Source organism: Sminthopsis crassicaudata, chromosome 3 (assembly GCF_048593235.1).
Source record: "Sminthopsis crassicaudata isolate SCR6 chromosome 3, ASM4859323v1, whole genome shotgun sequence".
NCBI classification, from domain to species: domain Eukaryota; kingdom Metazoa; phylum Chordata; class Mammalia; order Dasyuromorphia; family Dasyuridae; genus Sminthopsis; species Sminthopsis crassicaudata.
This window is the reverse complement of record NC_133619.1, coordinates 9,067,866-9,090,663: the sequence shown is the minus strand read 5'-3', so window position 1 is coordinate 9,090,663 and position 22,798 is coordinate 9,067,866. Positions and strand designations below refer to the sequence as shown.

General features: G+C 49.2%; 2 protein-coding genes across 5 annotated transcripts in view; one reads left to right on the top strand and one right to left on the bottom strand.

The window, feature by feature from the left end:
- Nucleotides 1-19,496, bottom strand: part of HDLBP (high density lipoprotein binding protein) — a 77,466-nt gene extending 57,970 nt beyond the window's left edge. Inside the window, exon 1 of one of the 2 annotated variants that reach the window (XM_074297961.1) lies at nucleotides 19,358-19,496. The gene's annotated coding sequence lies outside the window, so the exon portion shown is untranslated. The remainder of the gene's footprint in view (nucleotides 1-19,357) is intronic. The other variant, XM_074297962.1, reaches the window with a different exon arrangement.
- SEPTIN2 (septin 2) overlaps nucleotides 19,209-22,798 on the top strand; it is a 30,412-nt gene continuing 26,822 nt past the window's right edge. The window contains exon 1 of one of the 3 annotated variants that reach the window (XM_074297964.1): nucleotides 19,209-19,436. The gene's annotated coding sequence lies outside the window, so the exon portion shown is untranslated. Of the gene's footprint in view, nucleotides 19,437-19,582; nucleotides 19,846-22,798 lie in introns of those variants that run through there. The other 2 variants (XM_074297963.1, XM_074297965.1) reach the window with 2 other exon arrangements.

Sequence of the window (22,798 nt, the reverse complement as noted above, 5' to 3'; positions counted from 1 at the left end):
ACTCAAATTCTAAAAAGCCAGAAGGAGGGAAGTTGTGTGGAAGGGAGCTCAGATGCTTTATCAAAGAAATAGGGAAAAGAGTAAGAAAATCCAGAAACACCCACACACAAGTGGCCAATGTAAAAGGGCCAGGGATACAATCTACTAAGCACCCAGAATATGTGGGGCATCTCTCCTGGTCTAATTCAAATATAGGTCCAAAGAATGAGGAATTCCATCAACAACAGTTCCCATGTTCCCTGCTCAACTGGCTGAGCCCGGCCTGCTGCATTCAGGAAGACAAATTAGCCTTGCCTTCAGAACCCAGATTAAAAGAGTAGTCTTAGAAAAGGACTTAAAAAATAAAGCAAATGTTCATGGCAAAACCCAGCAGCTCCTTTTGCTCTGTAAAGAAACGGGAGCTGCATAATTGAACCTCAGAAAGACGTACACTTCCAGTTAGTAGGCAAATCATTATCCTTAGAAAGAAGATAAATCAAACATTAATAAGAATGCCAGAGTACTGTAACAAAGGACCAGCCACTGGCTCCCATGTCCTTCCCCGCCTCCATTTTGGGAATGAAACACCACACCCATTCCTGCTCTTCTATTATCCCAGAACCCAAAAGCTTAGAATGTCATCAGAATGGAAGGGCTGAACTCAAGAGAGATGACAGAAGTCCTTCCAATCTGTCATAATTTGTACAAAGTACACAGCCAAACCCTTCAAGCGCCTTTCAATAATTATTGCAAAGAAGCTGTTGATATTTTGAGGTAACATTAGACCAATCAAGCTTTGTTCTATGTACAAAGGCTGCATGTATCCAAGGCAGCTGAAGTTAAGCTGAGGAACAGTTGGGGAGAATGGCCCCCAAATACAAGGCAGGCCTCCGCTTCAATGCCAAGATTCTCACTATCCAAGAGAAGACAAATCTAAAAATTGGAATGGAAAGGGAAGAGGAGGCCAGAAGCACCTCTCACAAGCACTCTCCTCCTGGACCTCTATTTGCTAATTAAAAATCCACCCACCACTATCTTGAAAAGTTATTACAAACCATTTCTACATGAGACAAAGGAACCCTATATGATCATGGGGGGAGGGTCCTTCAACTAATGTAGAAAAATTTTCCATAAGCAAAAGTTATCTTATTAGTTCATGTTTACAAGCAAAGACTTTTGCTATGGATACAAAGCTTGCTAAAACCTGGGCAGAAACGCTTAAGAATTTGAAAGCCTAATCTGAAGCCAGCCATCCAAATGAGGATTTTATGCTTTGCCACAGACCACAAAAGAAAACCCTCACCAAAGTCCAGAGAATCCTGTGTATCTCCACATTGGTATCGTAAGTAGTCAGGCAGCCAAGAAGCATTTAGTAAGAGTTTGCAGGGAGACAACTAGATGGCCCAGGAGATAGAGTACCAAGAGGACCTGAATTCAAATCTAGCCTCTTAGAGACTAGACACTTAACTAGCTGTATAATCCTGGGCAAGTCACTTAATGGGACTGCCTTACCACCAAAATAATTTCTGCCCTCAAGGGCCTTTAACCAGATGAGACAATATACAAGCCAGCAAGAGAGAGGAGAGAGGAAGGAGGAGGACAAAATGGGTAAAGGGGTAGGGGGCATCCAAACCAGACATGACCCATCAGAGACAAGAATCCAGGCTCTCCCAAACACTCCAACTAGCCAAGGCTGCACAGGGGAAGAAGCAAGCTCACATCCTGGACAAGCGTTGTTGGGTAGTCAGAGAAAACCCAGGCTTGAGTCAACTGCCTTGCCTCTGAAAACCTTCCTCCCTCCAAGCTCTGACAGGGTAGGTGGCTCAGCAGAGGAGGAGAGGGATCAAAGGCCCTTCCCACTTTCTTCACAATCTTTCCCCACACCTGTTTCTAAGCACTGATGGGAAGGATCTTGTCTACCAAAGAAACAATGACAAAAGTGGTTCATTACTGGACGCCAACCAAACTCAAATCCCAATCAGTGTCTATGCCTACGGTGTGATATACAAGGCACCACAAGCTGCACTGTGGGGGGTGACATGTTTTCACAGAGACGTGCCAGCTCCTGACGTTGGAATTCCCTTCCTCACATATGCCTCACCCACCTGGACAGCTATAAACATTTATGGAATTATTACAGTCAGTGTTTCTGATAAAGGCCTTATTTCTAAAATATATAAAGAACTGTGTCAAATTTATAAGAATACAAGTCATTCCCCAATTGATAAATAGCCAAAGGATATGAACAGATCATTTTCAGGTAACGAAATTAAAGCCATTTATAGTTATATTTTTAAAAATGTTCTAAATCAAATGATTAGAGAAATGCAAATTAAAACAACTCTGAGGTACCACTTCACACCTCTCAGATTGGCTAAAATGAATAGAAAAGATAATGATAAATACTGAATGGGATGTGAGAAAACTGGGGCATTAATGCATTGTTGGTGGAGTTGTGAAATAATTCAACTATTCTGGAGAGCAATCTGGAACTATGCCTGAAGGGATATTAAACTCTGCATACCCTCTGACCCAGCAGTGCTACTTTTGAGTCTGTATCCCAAGGAAATCATAAAAGGAGGAAAAGGACCCACATGTGCAAAAATGTTTGTAGTCCCTTTTGTCATAGTGGCAAAGAATTGGAAAATGAGTAGATGCTCATCAGGTGGGGAAATGTAATGAATAAGTTATGGTAGATGAAAGTAATGGAATATTATTGTTCTATAAAAATGATGAACAAGCTCATTATAGAAAGGCCTGGAAAGATTTACATGAACTGATGCTGAGCGAAACAAGCAGAATCAGGAATACTTGGTCCACAGGAACAGCAAGATTGTGCTAGAACTAACTAGGAAAGACTTGTTTCTTCTCAGGAGCTCAGTGATCAAAAGGCAATTCCGATAGAAAATATTGGAAAGGAAAACACCATCTGCAGTCAGAGAATTATGGAGACTGAATGTTAAATCAACATATGCTACATTCACTTTTTTTTAATTTCTTTTTTTTCTCTCATGGTTTTTCCTTTTTGTTCTGATTTTTCTCTCCCAACATGATTCATAAAGAAATGTGTATATTTTTTTTTTAATGAGGGCAGCTAAATGGTGCTGTGGATAGGGCACCAGCCCTGAAGTCAGAAGGACCTGAGCACAAATCTGGCCTCAGACACTTAACACTTCCTAGCTGTGTGACTCTGGGTGAGTCACTTAACCCCAATTACTCAGTAAATAATAATAATAAAAAGAATGTACATATATAACTAGAAAAACAATAAAAATAAAAACATGTGTAGGGTGCCCACCATGTGCCAGGCAGTGAGCTCAGTGCTGGGGACACAAAGGCAAAAGCTAGCTCCTGATCTCAAGCAGTTCACAATCTAAGGAGGGAGGAAATGTGTTTGATGAACATGAATATGTTCAAACAAACAACTGATGGAACAAAGAATCTGGAATAATCAGTAGAAAGAAGCCCCCACAATAAGAGGGATTATGGATCTTTTCTACAAGATTCTCCAATGTTCCAAGGCTTGGTGCCGTCAGCACAAGGATATCTCCCAACACCAGAGACTGGAGGATCTCTCTTCCTCTACTCAATGTTGCCTCTGGCCTCAGTCTCCTCCTCATCAGGAGGTAGAACACTTTGTGGTAAGCATATATTCCTATGTTGTGATCATAATTCCTGTTACAATTATAATCAAAAGATTAAAGAGGTTCACTGGTATATTTTCAAAGGAACTAAGAGGACAGGAGAAGACAATCCGTTTAAATGCTTTAAAGTAAACTTCTGATCTACTTTCAAGTTAAATCAATCAAAAAAAAAAAAAAAAAAAGCAAAGGGACAGGATCTTTATTTTCTACACTATCAAGCTAATTATGTGAGAGTAAATGTGTGTTTTATTGTGACTCAGTGACATGGGTCTCTTGGCTTTTCATCTCTTTCTTAACTCTGGGCATTTAACCTGGCTTGCCCCTGGCCTGGAGCATTGTCCCTCCTTAACTCCTGTCCTGGCTTCCTTCAGGTCTCAGCTAACATTCTATCTTCAACAAGGAGCCCTTCCCCATCCCCTTAATGCTGAAGCTCTTCCTCTAGGGATGACCACCACTATTGTCCAGTGGATGAAGCTGTTTGCATGTAGTCTCCCCCCAAGAAATCCAAGAATTTGGTTTTACTTTTGTATCCCCAGGTCTTAGCTCAGTGCCTAGCACAAAGGAAGCATTAATGCTTCCTGACTGCACAGTCTCACTTGGAAAAGAAAGTCTGACTGCTCCTGATGAAGCCCAACATCAAGAACATATCTACTATTATATGTGTCACACACACACACACACACACACACACACACATTCCTTCCCATACAAATCTAACAGATGACTCTGACCGCCTTTGTAATAATGTGGCTTCCAGCATCCACCTTATCTCTTCTCAGTCCACTTGCTCTAATCCAGTTGGTTCTGTTTCCCTCCATGCCATTGTAACACCCTTTTAAGCACGTCTCTGGATAATGGATTGGAGCAACCAACCAGATGAACTCTGCCAACATTTCCCTGCAAACAACTTTAAAACAGCTCAAATCAAACTCTGGAGTGACACAGCCAAAAAAGCTCAGGGGGAGAGATTTTTCTGGTCAGCAGGAAAAATCTGTGACGGAGTGGAACCTGTCTGGAACCCACATATGGCAGTGGCCTCAGGAATTCTCAGCCCAGAACAGATAAAAGGGTTGAACAACTAATCAGAATGAGATTACAGGGGACTTTCTGCTAGCATCGGGTACAGCTGGTCCTGATTGGCAACTCTTATTTCCCACCCTGGGGTTTACAAGGGACCAGGAGTCCTGGTCACAGTTCCAAGGCAAAGAAAACACCAAGATTAGTGGCTACAGGGGGCCAGAGCACAAACTAGGAGAGCAATAACCTTACCAAGATCACACGACTTTGGAAACACCAAAAACTTGCAAATTTCCAGAACTAGCTCAGAAAACAGCAGCATGAAAAGGCCTGAAGCTTGGGACAGAACCCAACTTTACTATTTCAATATTTAGTATTACTTTATAAATATTCACTTTAATATTCAAAGTGAATATTTATAGTTGGAAAAATGAGCAAATAACAAATGACAAATTTAACCATAAAAAACTACTAGGGTGGCAGGGAAAATCAAGATATAAATTAAGATGACAATAATGTGAAAATAGATACAATTAAATACTCAAAAGAAAAATAATAATGGGCTTAAGCCCAACTTCCTGGAAGAGTCAAAGAGCTAAAAATATAGAGGAAAAAAATGGGGAAAGAAATGGGAATTATCAGCTTCGTAAAAGAGATACACAAGAAAATAACATCTTAAAAGAATAAAATTGGCATATTGAGGAAAAGAGGCACAAAAATTCATTGAAGAAAATTCCTTAAAGAAAAAAAGAACATACACATCATATTTCAAGAACTTAACAAGGAAAACTGTTGTAATACCTTAGATCCAGAGGATAAAATAGAAATTGAAAGAATTCAACCACATTCTGAAAGATCCAAAATGAAATTTCCCAAATTTTAGAGCTCCCAGATCAAAAAAAATCTTTAAAGCAGTGAGAAAGAAATAAGGTGAACATTGTGGAGCCATAGTTAGGATCATACAAGATTTAGTGGCTTCCACATTAAAAGACAGAGGCCTTGGAACACAATACAAGATTCAAGAAAAGCATGAAAAGGTAAATATGAAAAGTAATGCAGCTAGGTAGTACAGCGAATGGAATAGCAGCTCTGGAGCCAGGAGAAACAGTTCAAAGACACTTGATATTTACTTGATATTTGATGTTACCCTGGACAAATTATTCAATTCCAAATGCCTCACTCACAAAAAAGAAAGTAATTACGAGGGTCACAATAAAGTTATTTGTTTATACTTTATATTTTTATATGGGAAAATGATACATGTAACCCCTAAGAACTGTACCATCATCAGGGTAATAGGGGGCGCCATAGTGCCCAGAGCGCTGGGTCTGGAGTAGGGAAGATTCCTCTTCCCAAGTTAAATCAGTCTGCGTTGGTGGTAGAGTGGTGAGCATAGCTGCCTTTCAAGTTAAATCAGACACTTACTAGCTGTGGAACCCTAGGTTGGTCCCTTTACCCTGTCTGCCTCAGTTTCCTCATCTGTAAAATAAATTGGTACAGGAAATGGCAAACCATTCTAGTACCTTTGCCAAGAAAATCTGAAGTGGGGCCAAGAAGAATTGGGAATTCCTGAAGAACAACAAAAAAACCAATTTATGTGATGAGAGGTTATGGATGTGAGCAGATTACACTGGAATAATTTTTTTTAAAAATTTGGGAAAGTAGGATGCACTGGGAGGTGGAGAAAGGGAAAAGTAGAATGGGGAAATGTTTCTTATATAAAAGATGTGGCCAAGGAAGAGTTTTTACAATGAAGAGGATGTGGAAAAATAGGTCTACTAACGAAAATATCGGTAGAGCAGTGAACTGCCCCAACCATTCTGGAGAACCATTTGGAATCATGCCTAAAGGGCTATAAAACTGTGCCTACTCTTTGATCCAGCAATACCACTCCTAGGTCTGTATCCCAAAGAGATCAAAGGAAAAGGTACAAAGAATATGCGTGTAGACACACATGCTTCTTGTGCTGACAATTAGAAAACGAGGGGACACCCATCAATTGGGAAACGGCTGAACAAGCCGCAGCATATGATCATAATGGGGTACTACCGTTCTATAAAAGATGACAAGGGGATGGTTTCAGAAAAACGAGGGGCAACTAGGTGGCACAGTGGATAGAGCACCAGCCTTGAATTCAGGAGGATCCGAGTTCAAATCTGGTCTCCTACACTTAACACTTCCTAGCTGTGTGACCCTGGGAAGGTCACTTAACCCCAGCCTCAAAAAAAAAAAAAAAAAAAAAAAAAAAAAAGGAAAGAAAAGAAAAGAAAAAAAAAAAAAAAAAAAAAAAACCGAGACAAAATCTCTATGAATTGATGGAAAGCAGGGTAAGAAGAACCAGGAGATCCTTGTGCTCAGTAACAGCAATGTTAAAAACTTGGTTACTCCCATCAATACAATGATCCGAAACAATTCCAAAAGATTCATGATGAAAAAATATACCACCATAAAGAAATACCATAAACTCCGAGTAAAAGTTGAAGTATAATTGTCTTTATTTTCTTGCTTTTAAAAAATGGCTAATAGGTTTTCTATGATCTCACATGTATAACTGATATCCCATTGCTTGCCTCCTAAGCGGATTGGTATGGGGAGAGAATTTAGGAATCAAAATTTAAAAAGAAAAGAATGCCAAAATAAATTGAAAAATGAAAAAAAAAAAAACAAAACACCTTTGCTGATCTTATTCCACCTTCTCTTTTTAGATCTCTTTAATTACCGTTGATAGCCAATTTTGAGATCCTTAACCCCATTGGGTTTCCTCAGTCACTTTTTCCAAGCCTACATGACTATGATTTAAACAATCAGAAGACTTCAGCTGTGGCGAGTGTGATGAGAACACATCTCTCTCTAGCTCTGAAGTCTAATCCCCATTGAACCTTAACAAAAGCCCTGTGGAGTACAGAGCGATCTAGACAGATTAACTCAGAGAAGAAAGATGGGAGGAGAAGCCAATAGGAGACCCATCATGTCAAAGGCAAAACAAGCCTTGTTTCCCTCAGGCCCAGAAAGCAGAATCTCAAATGGAAAGCAGAAAGTTGCAGGTGGAGGAAGGGAATAAGCATTTTTAAACCTACTATGTCCCAAGCACTGTGGTAGGCATTTTACAATATTATCTCATTCAATGGAAGAAGCAGATTCCAGCTAGAAGAGAGGGGGAATTTCTTAACCAGACCTGACTTTCCACAAGGAAAATGAGCTAGCTGTCATGGGAACTTCATCAGCCAGCTGCTGCTGGGTGAGTCTGTTAAAGAGATTTCTGCCCAATTAGGCGTGACCCTGGTGACTTCTGAAGTCCCTTCCAAACCTGAGGTTCCATTTTATAGAGGAGGAAACCGATGATTAGATTAGGGGAAGGAAGGGAAGAGCGATGACTTGCCTCAATTCATATAGTGAGCAAGTAACATTACAGCTCTAAGCTGAGGCAGCACCCCCAATCCATCACCATTACTTCCTTCTGCTGGGAAGGAGATGTACCCTGTAATCTATAGCCTCTGCATAATGGGGCTCCCCGTGTTCTCACACTGAGAGTAGGTCACAGTAATGGGCTGCCATAAACATGTCACTTCCACCCACACTGGTGGGAATCTGCTCATTACAGCGTGGTACCTCCTGAGGATCTGGGCAAATATTGCCGTCCTGACTCTACGCTGCAAAAACCAACCCTCCACTAGCTCCAAACCCAGACCGTGGTACCAAGACCCTGAAAGCTCTCCACACTGCAGATAAGCCACAATAAATGGCTAATAAACAAGGTGACTGTAGGCTAAACCAAAGCACTGCCAATCACACTGTGATCAGAGCCGGCACTGGAAGGGAACTCCGGGGTCGGCCGAGACAAGCCCCTCATTTGTCTAATGAGGAGACTGAGACCCATAGAGGTTGAGTCCCTTGGCCACCAAGGCAGACCCAGGATCACATGAACTGCCATCCACAAATCAGAATGATCTAAAATTGAAAAAGCCCGGCGGATGAGATGGGGGATGCAGGGCCAGGCGGAGCACTCGGTCCCAAGGCTGCTTACTCTGGCTCTTGCTAAGCCATTTTCCCCAAACTCAGGGTTTCAAGCGACATGAATAAGCATTCTGTGAAAAATGCTGATGCTGCTGATGCTGGAAAGGCAGCCGGGGACTTGGGGGCTGAGGCAAACCTAGCTCTGCCAGGCACTCCTTGTGACCTCATCTGGAAAAGAAGACCTCCAGTGCAATTATGGAAATAGTCTTGCTCTGGCCCAGCCCCTTAGGAGAAGTGACCAATTTTCCATTTTTTCTTCTGCTCGAGACAGTGGCAGTGCCCCAGCCTTTGTCTCGGGGGAATTCCATAATCCAGACTCCACACCCCTACCTCCCACCCAGCTTCTGTCGACACCTTCCAAGCCCAAAGTGCTCCTTGGACAGACTGGTTTGGGACCAACTAAGATGACTCAGTAATGAGCAGTTTTGCTTCATGTCTAGATAGTAAAACCAGTCATGGCCCAAATTTCAAAGGCCTCAAATACCAATTCTGGGGCTGGTCTGGGAGATCTTAGGAAGAGGAGAGCCCCCAGAAGGCACGAGCAAGGCACCTAACAGCCTTCTGAGGCCTTCTTTCACAGTAGCCCCATAGCCCTAGCCTGAAGGTAACAGTGGGTTTACTAAATTGTATCCTCCAATACCCCATGACTGCAAAAGCCTCTAAACAACCCGGCATCTTTTTTTTTTTATTCATCAGAGCCCCTCTTTACCCACCCATTCCAAAGGGAGACTACCCGGTAGCCTCGTTAGCAGGGGAAGGAAAAGGGGATCAATGAAGCACCAGCTCTATCTGTCTGAAGCGCCCAGAGTCCAAATTACAGAGCCTCTCCAGTCTCCCCCACCAAGTACCACCAAGGCCAGCCTCCCAGTGCCTCTCTTTGGAAACCGAATGCCTGCTGCTACCTTGACGCTACCCTGAAACAGTCTAGTCACTCTCCCACTCCGCAAGTGACAAAGAACAGGCTAAGAAGGAGTTCACTCACCTCCCGGGCTAGGTGTTCGTGGGAGCAGAGAGAGGAGCTCTGCCAGCCTTGGCCAAGTGCTGTCTGTTCTGGGAACAAAGAACTCTGGTCTCTAGGGCTACCCCTTCCAAGAGCAATTAAGAGAATTAAAAACCCTGTTTCCAAAGCAAGAAACACCCTTCATTCTTCAGACACTCTCAATTTTGCCTCCTATTTGCCAAAAAGCTAAGCCAGAACTCCAACACCATTCGAATCTTCGCTCCAATTAGCTGTAAAAGCTCAAAGCTGAAATAAACAGAATTGCAGTGATTTTCCCAGCTCAGCCCCAATCTTTTTATGAACTGTCCTGTGGGACACCTGGGCCTGCCACGGCCACACGTGCACATCCCGAAGCTCACAGTTGTGAAAACTGGGGAGGAGGAGGCCGGCCGACAGCACCTTCCGGAGCAGAAACCGCTCTCTCTGCATTTCTAACCGTGGAGCAGGGGGAATTTTTAAATAAAGAACCCTTAAGGTGTCGGGAGGTACCAATAAAGGCCATCCCAAGAAGGCCTACTATGTGCCAGGCTCTGTGCCTGGGAAGGAGAGAACAAAAGAAAGGCTCCCTCAGGGAACTCAGATTAGAAAACCAACTCCCCCCCCATCCCAGCAGTCCCCAGATGGGGACAGAAGGGGAGCCACAAGCAATCAGTCAACGTTCATTACGGGCTTTTACTCACTACCTACCACAGGAAAGAAAACCCTGCTCTAAGTACAAGCCATTTAGATGTCACACGCCAGGGTTTGGTTGTTATACGAAGTCTAAGTCAAAGGAAGACAGAGTCATATAGTTAAGCACAATCTTAATTTTTGTTTTGGGGGGATGGAGGAAAGAGAATCAAGATCTTCAATCACCTTCAATCAAGGTGAAAACAAAATCCTGCAACTCTGGGCTCTCGGCCACCTCAGGGGCCCACAAATGCTTTCAGAAGGGATCTCGGCACTTCTGTAAAAAGGCTACAGAGAAACACTGTGTGTGTGGGGGGGGACTCTTAACTGCAGGGGATCTGCTGCAGCATTGAAAAAGGCCTTCCTTCAAGACTTTCCGGCTCTTTTTGTCTTTCTTTGGCTCCTTCTGGGCCACAGACTCTCTTCCCCAGCTCCCTGAAGGCCACATGTTGTAGCAACCTTCCTGACACCAGTCAGGGCTCTCGGGGGCTGCCGATGCCGCCCTCCCATAGGCCAGAAGTGGTTGCTAAGGAGGAGGTTGCTACCAGTGTGCCTGCTGAGACAGCCTTGTGTTTCCTGGGAGTCAGGACCCCAACTCCACAGTTTTCCCAAAGCTGTTCACCCAAGAGCTCTTAGCTTGGGAACAGGAGCTCCAATCCCATCTTTGCACCTGCTCCTGGCCCTGAAGAAAGCCAAGAGAGACTCAGGAGCTGGGGAGCACAAGGCATGCAGCTACCACCTCAGACGCGGGTTTGCAGAGATTGGGGAGAAGGGAGAAGCAGCTGTGTAGGAAAGCCTCACCCAGCACCTCAAACATGGAGGAGACCCACTGAGTTCCCAGGGATCTCGTTTTCAGAGCCAGACTCACTATGGGCACCTAACTGTCCCTCGCCAGGTCACACAGTGCACTCCTCCAGTTGGCCACAGACCAGCTCCCTAAGACCAGGCAAGTCCCAACCCGAGGCCCAAAGTAGCCACAATCCCAGAGTTCACTTGGTGCTGACATCTCCAGGTTGGAATTCCTCCCGCCTGCTCCTCTTGCAGTTGTTTTTTTGTTTTGTTTTAAGGATACCATCTTTCTCCTCAACTTCACTTACCACTCCTACCACTTTGGACTGTAGTTCTCCTTCCCATTCCCACCATGTACTGCTCTACTCCAGAATCCAGTTAGACCAATCACAAAGCTCTAACCATGGCCCTCCTCTGTGAGGCCTTCCCATGGTCAAGTGAATGAAACACCCCCACTCCCCTCTGGGTACACCAGGTGGTCCAGAGACTCCCCCTTTGCTACCTTTGTCCCTCCCCTCCTCCCCACTGTCATTACTGAAGTCACCAAAGGTCCATATGTTCTCCTCTTTCCTGAGTCCCTCCCAGATGCCGCCACTTCTCTGAGCACTCTGGCCTTTTCCCAAACACAGTCCCATTTGCTTGGGGAAGACTCGCACACACCGGCCTTCTCCTCAGTCTCAGATGGAAGCCCACCTCCCTCTCTCAACCCAGCATTGGGGGCTGTCTATGCACCACCCAGGTGCAGGGAGTCTGGCCTTTCACAACTGACCGACCAGCGTGAATTCTTCCTCTCTATCCTAGTTCAACAGCTCTAAGACAGTTTCTGACCAAACCTGTTGGGGTCCATTTCAGACCCCCGTGCCTGGAAGATGCTATCACAGAAGATGACCTCAAAGGTCAGCTACTATCTTCTGTCCCAAGACCTTGGAAGGTGAGGCTTAGCTGCACAGCAGAAGGGATCTCTGGGTCCCAACTCCCCAGGGCTTAATTAAGCCACTCATTCCATTCCAAACTGGACTCAAAGATGAAAAGGTCCTGGTACCTTAGTCCTCTCCACTCAGATCCTAATAATCTCAGGGATTAAGATCCTTTCCCAACATTGGGATACTCCCAGGATGGAAAATAGGCTGCGTCTGATCCCGGGCTGCCAAAGGATATGGGCCAGTCCAACAAACCAGTTGTCTGCAAAGATGTCAGCTTCTATACCTCAGTGATACAGAACTCAGGGCGCCTGAGATAGCAAGAGGGCCTTCCTACCACACTTAGTATGACCAGACCCCCCAAGTAAGGGATCACACTGTCCAAAAGCTGGGATGTGTATCTGACAAAGAACAACCACAATCAGAGGATCACCGAACTGAGGCCTTCGAGGAACCTGTGGAATCCTCTAATGGTGGTGATCTCTTTCACAAACAGGCCCCTGGAAACCCTGAGGGGTGAAGGAGCTCACTGCTGTCACTTCCCAGGGGCAAGGGGCAGGACCCTGGGAGCCGCCCCCACCAGTGTCCTATAGGTGGGGGTATAGAACAGGCCTGTGGGCCCCCTAGCACAACCACTGAATTGTGATCAGAATCAGCAGCACAGAATCTCAATCGGGTGGGTCACAGGCTTTGCCTGCTCCAAACCAATGACAATCTACATGGTTCCTGCTGGGTCGTACGGGGGTCCCCAGAAGGAAGGAGAGCAGACAATGGGAGGGGAATTTTCACATGTGGTTCATTAGTTTTTCACCACTTCATTAGGACTGCAGATCACTGCCCAATATGGACGAGGAAGCCTTCCACCTGCAAGCCACCTGGGCCTCATCCAGCCAGAGAAAGAAGGGCAAGCATTCTCACTGGTCAACAATCACTCAAATCAATAAGCATGTGAGATGGGCACAGCCTCAGCCCCCCCCCCAGGAGCTCACATTCAATGGGGGAAGAAAACGCACAAGAGGGAACCGAAGGGATGGAGGGGCCAAGTCCGGGCCTTCCTCAGTCACCGTGGCACAGAGGCAAAGCAGATAAGCAAATGAGTTTCAACAGCCTCTCCTTGGGAAGGGACAAAAAACAAAGCCCCGGAATAGGAGGTGGCAGCAGGGACGGGCACCGGGCAGGGTATCACCAGGGTCTCTCTCCTAGAAATCCCCACGGTTTTTCTAAAGACTGATGTCATGTCACAAACACACAGCAGGTTTTAGGAAAACCAGGGGCTTGGCCTGGCCAGCCAAGGGCATCACTGGCATCTGGCCCTGCCCGCCGCTCAGGCTTCTGCCTTGAACTCATACTACCTCAAGTCTTTGCTAACTGAGCTGAGCACAAGCCTTTATTACATTTTCTCAGGAACCTGAGAAGCACTGAAGAGGGAAAGCCATTGACCCAAGGGGAGGGGCACAGGCTAAATGAAGCCTGCCAGGTCCAGGTCCTCTCTCCTGCCCTTGCAGGATGGAGCTCACCATATTCCTCAAGGCAAGAAGAACCTTCCAATCCCCAGCCAATCACGTAAGTCCATTACACCCCAACAGAGCTGAGAACACAGACTCAAGCAACCACCGATGACAAGGGGCTCTTCTGGAAGTACTTGTCATCAGGCCAAGAGAAAAGGTGCAGAACAAGGAAGGGCAGCGTGACAGGGTGACAAAAGCTCAAGCTCATCCCCAAACAAAAGGAGAGGACTTGGAAGTAGCAGCTCTGGAGCTGGATGGTGCCGCAGTGAATAAAGCACCGGGATTGGAGCCAGGAGGCCCTGAGTTCAAATTCAGCTGCTTAGCCCATCCTAGCTGGACATGGACAAGTCCCTTAATCCCAGTTACTTTGCAAAAATAAACAAACAAATAATGTATAAATAATAAATAATGTATAAATAAATAATGTATTTAAGATCTGCGGTTCTTAGTATTCTCTCTGACATTTGCCACAACAATGTGATGAAAGAAAAAAAGGAAGACGACGAAGAGATGGAGCTGGTGGGGATCACAAGGAGGAGGAGCCCCATGTGGTAGTTATTTCCCAGGTGGCCACTGTCAAAAACACATCTGGCCTTCTGACCAACCTGGTAGGACTGAGTTCAGAGCACTTAGCCTGGGTGGGCCTCTGACAGACATGGCAGCCAAGCTATTCTGACTTAGGGCTTCACAAGATTGGGGAAACCAAGGCAGGAGGGGGCTTGCTTGAATCTGAGCACCCTGAGCAGCAGCAGGGCTAAAAGACCAGCAGCCCTCATTCAGGGTCACTGAGATGCCCAGGCTTGGACAGATCAGCCCAGAGTGGACAAAAGCAGCTGAAACTGAGCAGCCCTTTTTCCAGTCTGCCTCAGACAGGAAGATCTGGTCTCAAAAATCCCAACCAAAAGAGCCTGCTCTCTCCTGGCCATTCCTCAGGCCTAGCAAATTAGCCAGCCCTGCATTGTTTCTGGTCCTGACCAGGCACCAGCCGGGAAGAGAAGTGCACTGGGGGGTCAGAGTTCCTGGCCTCTGATCTCTGGCCCCTCCTCCTCACTAGTATGCCCTCCACTAATAAAGAGCTCAATAGAGTGACAGGCAAGTTCAGGAGCGGCTGTGGTCAGAAGCATTAATCCCCTACCGGGGACCAAGACCCAGGGATAAAGCTCTTTAAACCTGGCTAAGCTGTCCCTTGGATGGAAGACACAGTCCAGCACAGGCCGTCCTCGAGGGAGTGATGAGGCAGGCGATCTTTTCAATGAGCTCTCTTTCAAAGGTACGGCTGCCTTTAGATAAGGACATGAAATACAGTAATTACTAATGCCAAGAGAAGTTACTTATTAAGCCTAAATTTATTTGGCTTCGCTAAATAATGACAGTAGCCTTCACACAAAAGGGATCCTTGCTGATTTTCCCACACCAAAAATGGTGGGTGAATGGCAGCAGCAGAGGCTAAGCAGACTGGTGGCTGGAGGGGAAGGTTCTGGTCCAGCAGGAAGAGGGCAAACTCGAGGCAGGGGCCTTCTGGGTAGACAAGATCCCGTCTTTCTCAGATCTCACATTCTGCTCACCCTAAGGGCGGTCATGCAAGAAAGCCTGAGTCACCTCACAGAGCAGGGGGTGCCCCATCCAGCCCAAGGGTGGTGCCTGAAACATTGGCTAAAGCAACTGCAGGTGATGAGGAGCTGAAAGCTAGATTGCACTGCTTGAGTTCTGTAAGCTGATGATTTTGTATGGCCCTTGAACCATGTCATAAATATGCAAATAGTCCTTGAAGAAAAAAGGTTCCTCTCCCGGGGCCTAGGGGTTCCTGCAATTCTTGGGAGCTGTCAGAGCTGTCACAAACATGCCTGGATTCAAAGGCACAAAAGCAGGTCAGCCAGTCAGCGCACATGAGTGTCAGGCTCGCTCACCACAGGCCAGGTGCTGTGCTAAGTGCTGAGGCAGCATCTGACCCCTTTCTGATCAGGCAATGGAGGGCACCGACCCCACACATGGGAGAGCAGGGGAAAAGAAAACTGGGAGCAAGGGGAACCTGGGCCTGTCCAGGAGATGAGTGGGGTCCAGAGTGGGGACACTCAGAGAGAGACGGAGGGGACTGAGATAGAGCAACAGAGAGGGAGGGAGAGGGAGGAAAGAGAGAGAGAGAAACAGACAGAGAAAGAAAGGGAGAGAAGGAGGGAGACAAACAGAGAAAGAGAGGGAAGGAACGAGGGAGACAAACAGAGAAAGAGGGAGGGAAGGAGGGAGACAGAGAAAGGAGGAAAAAGACAGAGAGGACAGGAGAGAGAGACAGAGACACACACACACACACACACACACACACACACACACACAGAGGAAAGAAGAGATGGGGGCTGAGGGAGAGACAGGGAAAGAGAGGAACAGACTTGGCAGCCTGTCCTGAAATTAGATCGGGCTTTGATGTACAACATTTTGTTAAATCCAGGGGGAAAAAAATCATCTCAAAAACTGAGTGGATCAATTGAATTTGATCCAAGATGGCAAGTGTGCCTGAGGGCTTCTACAGCAGACATTTGCAAGAGGGTATAAGCAACTCCACAGGCTCTACCTTCCATGTGAAAATGCCTCCAAAACAAAATGTCTGAACGATTCTCTCCCAGAGTTCCTGGATCTGGTATTGGGTAATTAAACAATATTCTGAGGTTCCACTGTACTTCATAAAAGAAAAATTAATGATTGACTAAAGGAGAATAAGCATTCAATAAGCAAAAGCGTGAAGGATGAGACTCTGCTCACCTCAGCTATTAGATTAGTTAACCAGCATTAGAAGGAGCCTGCTGGGTGCCACGTCTGGTGCTAAGGGCTGAGCAGACAAAGGCCCAGGGGAGTCCCTGCCCTCAAGGAGTTTATATTCTAGGGAGGGCGCAAACAAGTCCATATAAACAAGATCCAGACAGGCTGGGGCGGGGGGGGGGGGGGGGGGGGGGGGGGGGGGGGGGGAAGATGGCAAACCAACAAAAAGAAGGACCCCAGAATTCAGGGGGAGTAATGTCCTAATTCCTGCTTGAAGGAGGTAAAAGGTCAGGGCCTAGCAGGAGGCTAATATTTATTTGATGATGCAACAACCAGAGGCCTAAGCTCCAAAGTATACATTGGAAAAAAACCCATCTAATTCAGCTTCAAACTAAATCTAACATGACCCAGATAGGAGGCAGAAAAGCAGGAGTGAAGGACTTTTCAATAAAAACCAGGGACCAAATGGGCCTCAGATCGGAGCTGGCCCCGGCCTGGCCACAGGCAGCCCCACCAGCGATTATTCAAATCAAAGGTCTACTTCTGCCAGTCCCAATCATGACCTGGTCCGCATCCACGGATCAGACACTGCCTTCGTTTCTCCCCACTTGCCCTCCTCTGGATTCCCCATAATGCTCTTCTTGAAACCTCTTTTCCTTGGAAGGTCCCGGAACTCCTCCCTCTGCCTCATCACTCTCATCACTCTCCAAAACCCTCTGTGTGAAGTTATCAATGATTTTTATTTGCCAAATCCCACGGCCTCTCCTCTGTCCCCATCTCCGGGACCTCTGCAGCTTTTAATGCTGTGGCTCAGGCTCTCCTCGGCTGGGTCCTCCTCCAGACCAGGCCCTCTAAGGCCAGATGTCCCTGGTGGGGTGGGGGTGCTTCCTGGACTTCCTCTTCCCTCTCCCTCTGTACCACTTCACTTGGTGATTTCATCAGTGTCCCTGGATGCTGCTAACTCTCAAACCTTCCTATCCTGGCCCAACTTCTCCATCTCCATCTCCAAATAACAGCGTATTTCTGGACCTTCAGTCTCAAGTCTCCAAGCGCCTGCTGGACATCCACAGCCAGCTTAAACTCAACATGGCCAAAACGGGATGCATTCTCCTCTGCTGCTCCCGACCTGGAAGTCATCCTGGACTCCCCCCACAGCCCAGGGGTGGCCAAGGCCCGTGCACTTCACCTTGGCCATTAGAGTCTGACTGTGTCACCGCCTCCTCAGTAAGCTGCAGCACTGCCTGTAACCTCCAGAACAAATGCCAAGCCCTTCACAACGTGGCTCCTCTCCTCCCCGTCACACAGGGGACCAACCTCCTGCTGTTCTGCCTACTGGCCCCATGGCTCCTTTAGTTTCACCTTTCGGTCGAGGCCTTCTCCAGTCCTTAACTCCAGAGCCTTCACCAGCTCATTGTTGGTTTTCTCTCCCTGGTTAGCCTGTAGGCTCCCTGAGGAAGGAGCATCCAGCGTGCCCAGCACTCACAAGGTAACCATTGGTCTCCATTACTGACGCAGCACCGGGCCCACAGGAAGTGCTCAGCCCTAACGAAGAGGAAAGCGACACTACAAAAGGGTTTATGGGAGACCTCTTTATAAGGGCACAGTACAGAGGCACCGCAGGCACCACAGCCAGGCAAAGCCCGTGACGGTGACAGAACGTCCGCATCCCCGCCGAGGGAAGTCTCAGAGCCAGGCGTGGGGGCTCCCCCCAGCCGGCCCCACAGGGGCGCTGCCCGGGGCTGGAAGGGGGGCCACTGCCCAGCCACGACTCAGGCAAGAGCTCCCAGACGTGGCTGAGGCCCACTCGTGGACACTCCAGTTCCGGCCCAGAAGACGGAGGGAGACCCACTCCCCAAAACAAGACGGAGAAAGCTGGGGAGACGGACCTTGCAGAGCCTGAGGCAACGCCAGAGACCACCAGCCCCCGCTCCCCTTAACCCCTCTCTGGACGCAGGTGGAGGCTCTGGGGGCACAAGGAGGGTGGAGAGTAAGTCAATGCTTGCTAAGTGCGCGTTTTTAATGAGGGGAAGGGGAGGGCGCTTAGCCTGGGACTGATCAGCACCCACACACAGCGGACAGCTCACCTAGGTAGTGGGAAGGGGAAGCGGAGGGAGGCGGGCCCCAGAGCCCCTCCCCACAAGGGGCAGAGCTCCAGAGCCTGGGGGGGGGGGGGGGGGGCGGGAATCTGGGACCTGCCGGCCTCGGTTTCCTCCCCTGCACACCAGCACGGCGCCTACTTCTGGGGGTGGTGGGATCAGAGTGCTCCAGGGCGGGTGCTCCCTCCCCCTCCAGGGCTCTCCTCCGCCTGACCCCCACTCCCGCATCCTCCAGGGCCCAGAAACAGGAATAACTAGCAGGAGACCCCCGCGGATCGCCCGTCGGCTCCAGACCACAGACCACCTTCCATTTTCCAAATGGGGAAACTGACAATAGGAGAAGGGGCGTGGCTGCCGGGCCGCGGCGGAATCTGAGCCCACGTTCAGGCCTCGGCCGGGCTCGGAGTCAGTCACGGCGCCGGCGCCGGGCCTCAGGCCGAGTCCTCCCGGCGCGAGAGCCCGAGGGCGTCGCTGCGAAGTCAATGAATAAGTGGGGAAACTGAGGCCCGGCGGGGCGGAGGGCCCGGAGACCGCCCGCCCCGCGGCCGCCGAGAAGGGCGGCGCAGGCGGACAGAGGCCTGACCCCGCGAGGCCTGGGGCCAGGTTTCCCAGGCTGGGCTGCCCGGCCCCGGGGGAGACCCCGCGTCCCCAGGGACCGGCCGGGCCCGACTCTATGGTGCCCGAGCCGCCCCGCCGATCCCACGTGACCGGCCCCGGCCAATGGCAGCCGGCCGCTGACCATAGAGCGCGCCGGAGCGGGAGCTAGAGCGGCCCCGGTCGGCGCCCCCCGCCCCCGAGCCCTCGGGCGGCTCGCTGCTGCCGCCATGTTCCTGGAGGAGGCAGCAATCAGCAGGGGCGCCTGGCAGCGGCCGTCCCCGCTCCTCCCTCTCCTTCCCCTCCGGAAAGCAGTCTGTCACAGCCCGCGAGTGCAGGCTCCGGTGTCCCGTCTCCTCAGCCTCCCTTAAGTTACCTTCTCTGCTCTCTCAGCGCAGGGAGACCCAGCTCATACGGTGGGGGCTGTGTCGAAACAGGAGCAAGCCGCCATCTTGGTAAAGGAGAAGAGGCTACGCTTGACCCTCAAGCCTCTATATGGCCAGCCACCGCGGGAGGGACACGGCGCCTGCGCCGGGGGCGGGAAGCTAATCGGGGAGGGAGAGGAGAGGAGGAGGCAAACCGCCCGGCCCGCGCCTGCGTACTGGGCCATCTGGCTCGCCCGGGGAGGAGGAGGGGAAGGGGACAGGAGGGGGGAGGAGAAGGGAGGAGCCGACGGGCGGAGCTTAGGCCAAAGAGGCCGCGCGCGTGCGTGGCCGCGTGCGTCCGCACGCAGAGCGTGCGTGAGACTGCGCGCTCGCGCCCACAGCTGGGCTTGGTCTGCTAGCCGCCTCGGCATCTGTGGGGCTCCCTTGGCCGCTCCTTGCCACTGTCCCGCGCGGTAAGTGAGACTCTTGAGCCGCCGAGGCTCATCCGCGCCGGATCCCCTTCGCTCCCAGAGGGGCCGCAGGCCGAGGCCGCTCTGCTCCGGCCTGGCCTGGCCTCGCCCGGCTAGTTCGGGGGGCGAGGAGGGGGCCCTCGGACCCAGGGGAGGGTGGGGGAGGAGCGGGACGGCGCGACTTCCGGCCGCTCCCCTTTCTTTCTTACTCAGTGGAGGCCTGGGGTCCCTGGGGTCGTCCCTCGGCCCGCTCTGGGCAGGAGAGGAGACAGACTAGGCGGCGGGGTGGGGTCTCGGGAGGAGACCCCCTTACCTCCCTCACAGAAAAGCAGCAGTTAGTAGGCGCCTGGTGTATGCCCCGCCCGACGCCCCTGGAGTCCCGGGGCAGCTGCCCGACTTGTCCCGCCCTCGGCCCGACTTCTCCGGCCCTGGGCTTGGCCGTGCACCCACGGCGGGCCCCGGGGGGTCGTTCTCCGGCTCAGGGGAGGAAACTGAGGCAGGTTCCTGCTGGGAAGCGTCAAACGCCGGCTTTGAGCGGGGGAGGGGCCCCCTGAACCCCCGGCTGTCGGGGTGCAGCTGGCGAGGGCCGAGGGCGCCCCCCGGCCGGGAAGGTCTCAGCCCTTGCGCCCTTACGAGAAGGCGCGAGGCGGGACTGCTCGGACCGAGGGTCCCCGGGTGTGAAGGACCGCACGGCCTCCGAAGGAGCCTCTGCGTCCTCAGGAGCAGACCCTCGGGGGCCTGAGCCTCCAAGGCAGCACCATGGGCGCCCGCCGGAGGAGGCCGAGCCGGCTGCTCTGGACGGGATCCTGAGGGGACCCGGGGCGGGGCGGCCTCCACCTCGGGGGTCTCCATGACCCAAAACAAGGAGTTTGGAGCCCCTAGTGACAAGCGCCCCCCAGAAAGAGCGTGGGGGCTCTGAGCCCAAGGAGAGCCGTTGAGGGAGGAGGGTCAATGGAAAAACTTGCATTCGTCCAGGCAAGAGTCAGCCAGAGAGCGGCCTTCCGAAGCCAAGAAGTCTCTTCTGGGGCAGCTGGGAGGAGCAGGGAAGAGGACGCCCGCCCCGGGGTCAGGAGGACCCGAGTCCAAATCCGGCCTCCCACACTTGGCACTTCTGGCTGCGTGACCCTGGGCCAGTCACTTAACCCCAAGTGCCTCAGGAAAAAGGTTTCTTTTTTCAGGACGTCTTTGGCGTGACAGCACTCCTAAACACTAAAAACCGTGCATAACGGAAGAGAAATTGCAGATAGTTGATGCAGATTGGGTGTGAGGCATACAGATGGAGCATAATAAGTGTAAAAAAACTTAGGTCAACCGTTGGATTGACAGTTAATCACTAAAGAATAAGATTGCCCAAAACAAGGGAGTCTCCGTTAAGGTTGGGCAGCAAGTCTGGAGTGGGCCCAGCTTGCTGTGGTTCAGCAGCATCGCCGGCAGCTGTGCAGCAGCTAATGAACAGTCTCGGAACAGGTGGATCCTAGGCGCAGTGGTAGGGGTCGGGTTTGACCGCCAACAGTCTTCCTAGAGGGTCTTAGAATTAAACCTGATGAGTTAGTCTGGGAACCAAGCCTTGAAGGGGATTAGGGAGAAGGAAGTGGGTCCAGAGCAAGGGATGATGGCTTGGTCTTACTGAATGAGGTGGAAAGGGGTGCTGGTGTGCAGAATAAATCGGAATATTTGGTTAAGGAGTGGGGCAGGAGTTAAGGACAGGAATGGGTGTTTAGTTTTCAGAGTTTTGAATGTGTAATAAAGGTAGAATAATTATTGCCGATGGTCAGATCAGGCTTAGAACCGTCTGTTTGTGGCCGAGATCATGATGAACTGGAAGTGCAAAGGTTCAGAGGGACATGGACACATCTTTTGAAGTCCCCAAGTATGAGGCCAGAGATTGGTTTGAAGAGGACTACTGAATTAGCTACTGACCTTGAGAATGGAGGAGGAACAGCGAGGATTTTAAGGTAATAGATGGGGTCAGCGCCAGAGTAGGACGGAACACTGAGTGAAGGTTGCAACACAGTCGCTAGCTTTCTGGATCAAGAAATGGATCACGTCCTTTATTTTTCTATTTTACTAAAAAAAAATAAAAAAAATTAAGTTCTCTTTATTAAAAAGTTTAAGACCCAATCATCTCCTTACATTAAGACCTGGGGGGGGTGAGGGAGTGGGGGACTGACCAACTCTAAATATCTTCAAGGCTTTTGATTTTTGGATTTCAAGAATTTTCAGGTACTTTAGGATTGAAACTTATTTCCGACCATTAAAAAAAATTATTTCTAACTTGGAGGTAGGAGTTTCTTCCCTGTCTTTTATAGAAGACAGAAGGAGAAATAGCTACTATATATCAAAGACTAGGGATTTTTTTTTAATTATAACTTTTTATTGACAAAACATATGCATGGGTAATTTTTTACAACATTATCCCTTGTACTCCCTTCTAAGACTAGGGATTTTTAAAGTAACATGTAATACTAAATGTCAAGCTTTAGTGTTCTGGTATACAGCACATAATAACATTTAAACTGTTCAATCTGTTCTGGGCCTCTGTAGAGTAAAAGTGATTGACAGAACTTTTTGAAGTAGATCTAACCCTTGAATATCAAAAGGGGGCTGAAGAGATACCCAGTCACTTCAGGTTTCATTTTCCTGTCCTAAAGTGAAGATAGCAATTGGGATAGCACTTTTTTCTACCTCTACTATTACTAATAAAAATAGCTAGGTCTTCTATACCACTTAATGTTTGCAAGGCACTTTGCATAGATTGTTTCAATCTCAGTAGACTTGTGCGGTAGGAAGTTGGGGCCTTCCGAGACCGTGTTAGTTCTGTCCTGTTGTACGGAGGGCTCCTTCTTGGCTTGTGATAAGCTGTTTGTCCCTGTACTAAAATCACTTCAGGCTGCCTCATAATTACTGATTTAAGTTTCGCACCACGTGCGAAGGACGAGACATTGATGTGCAAAAATGAGAGTCATACTCTTACCTCCAAGA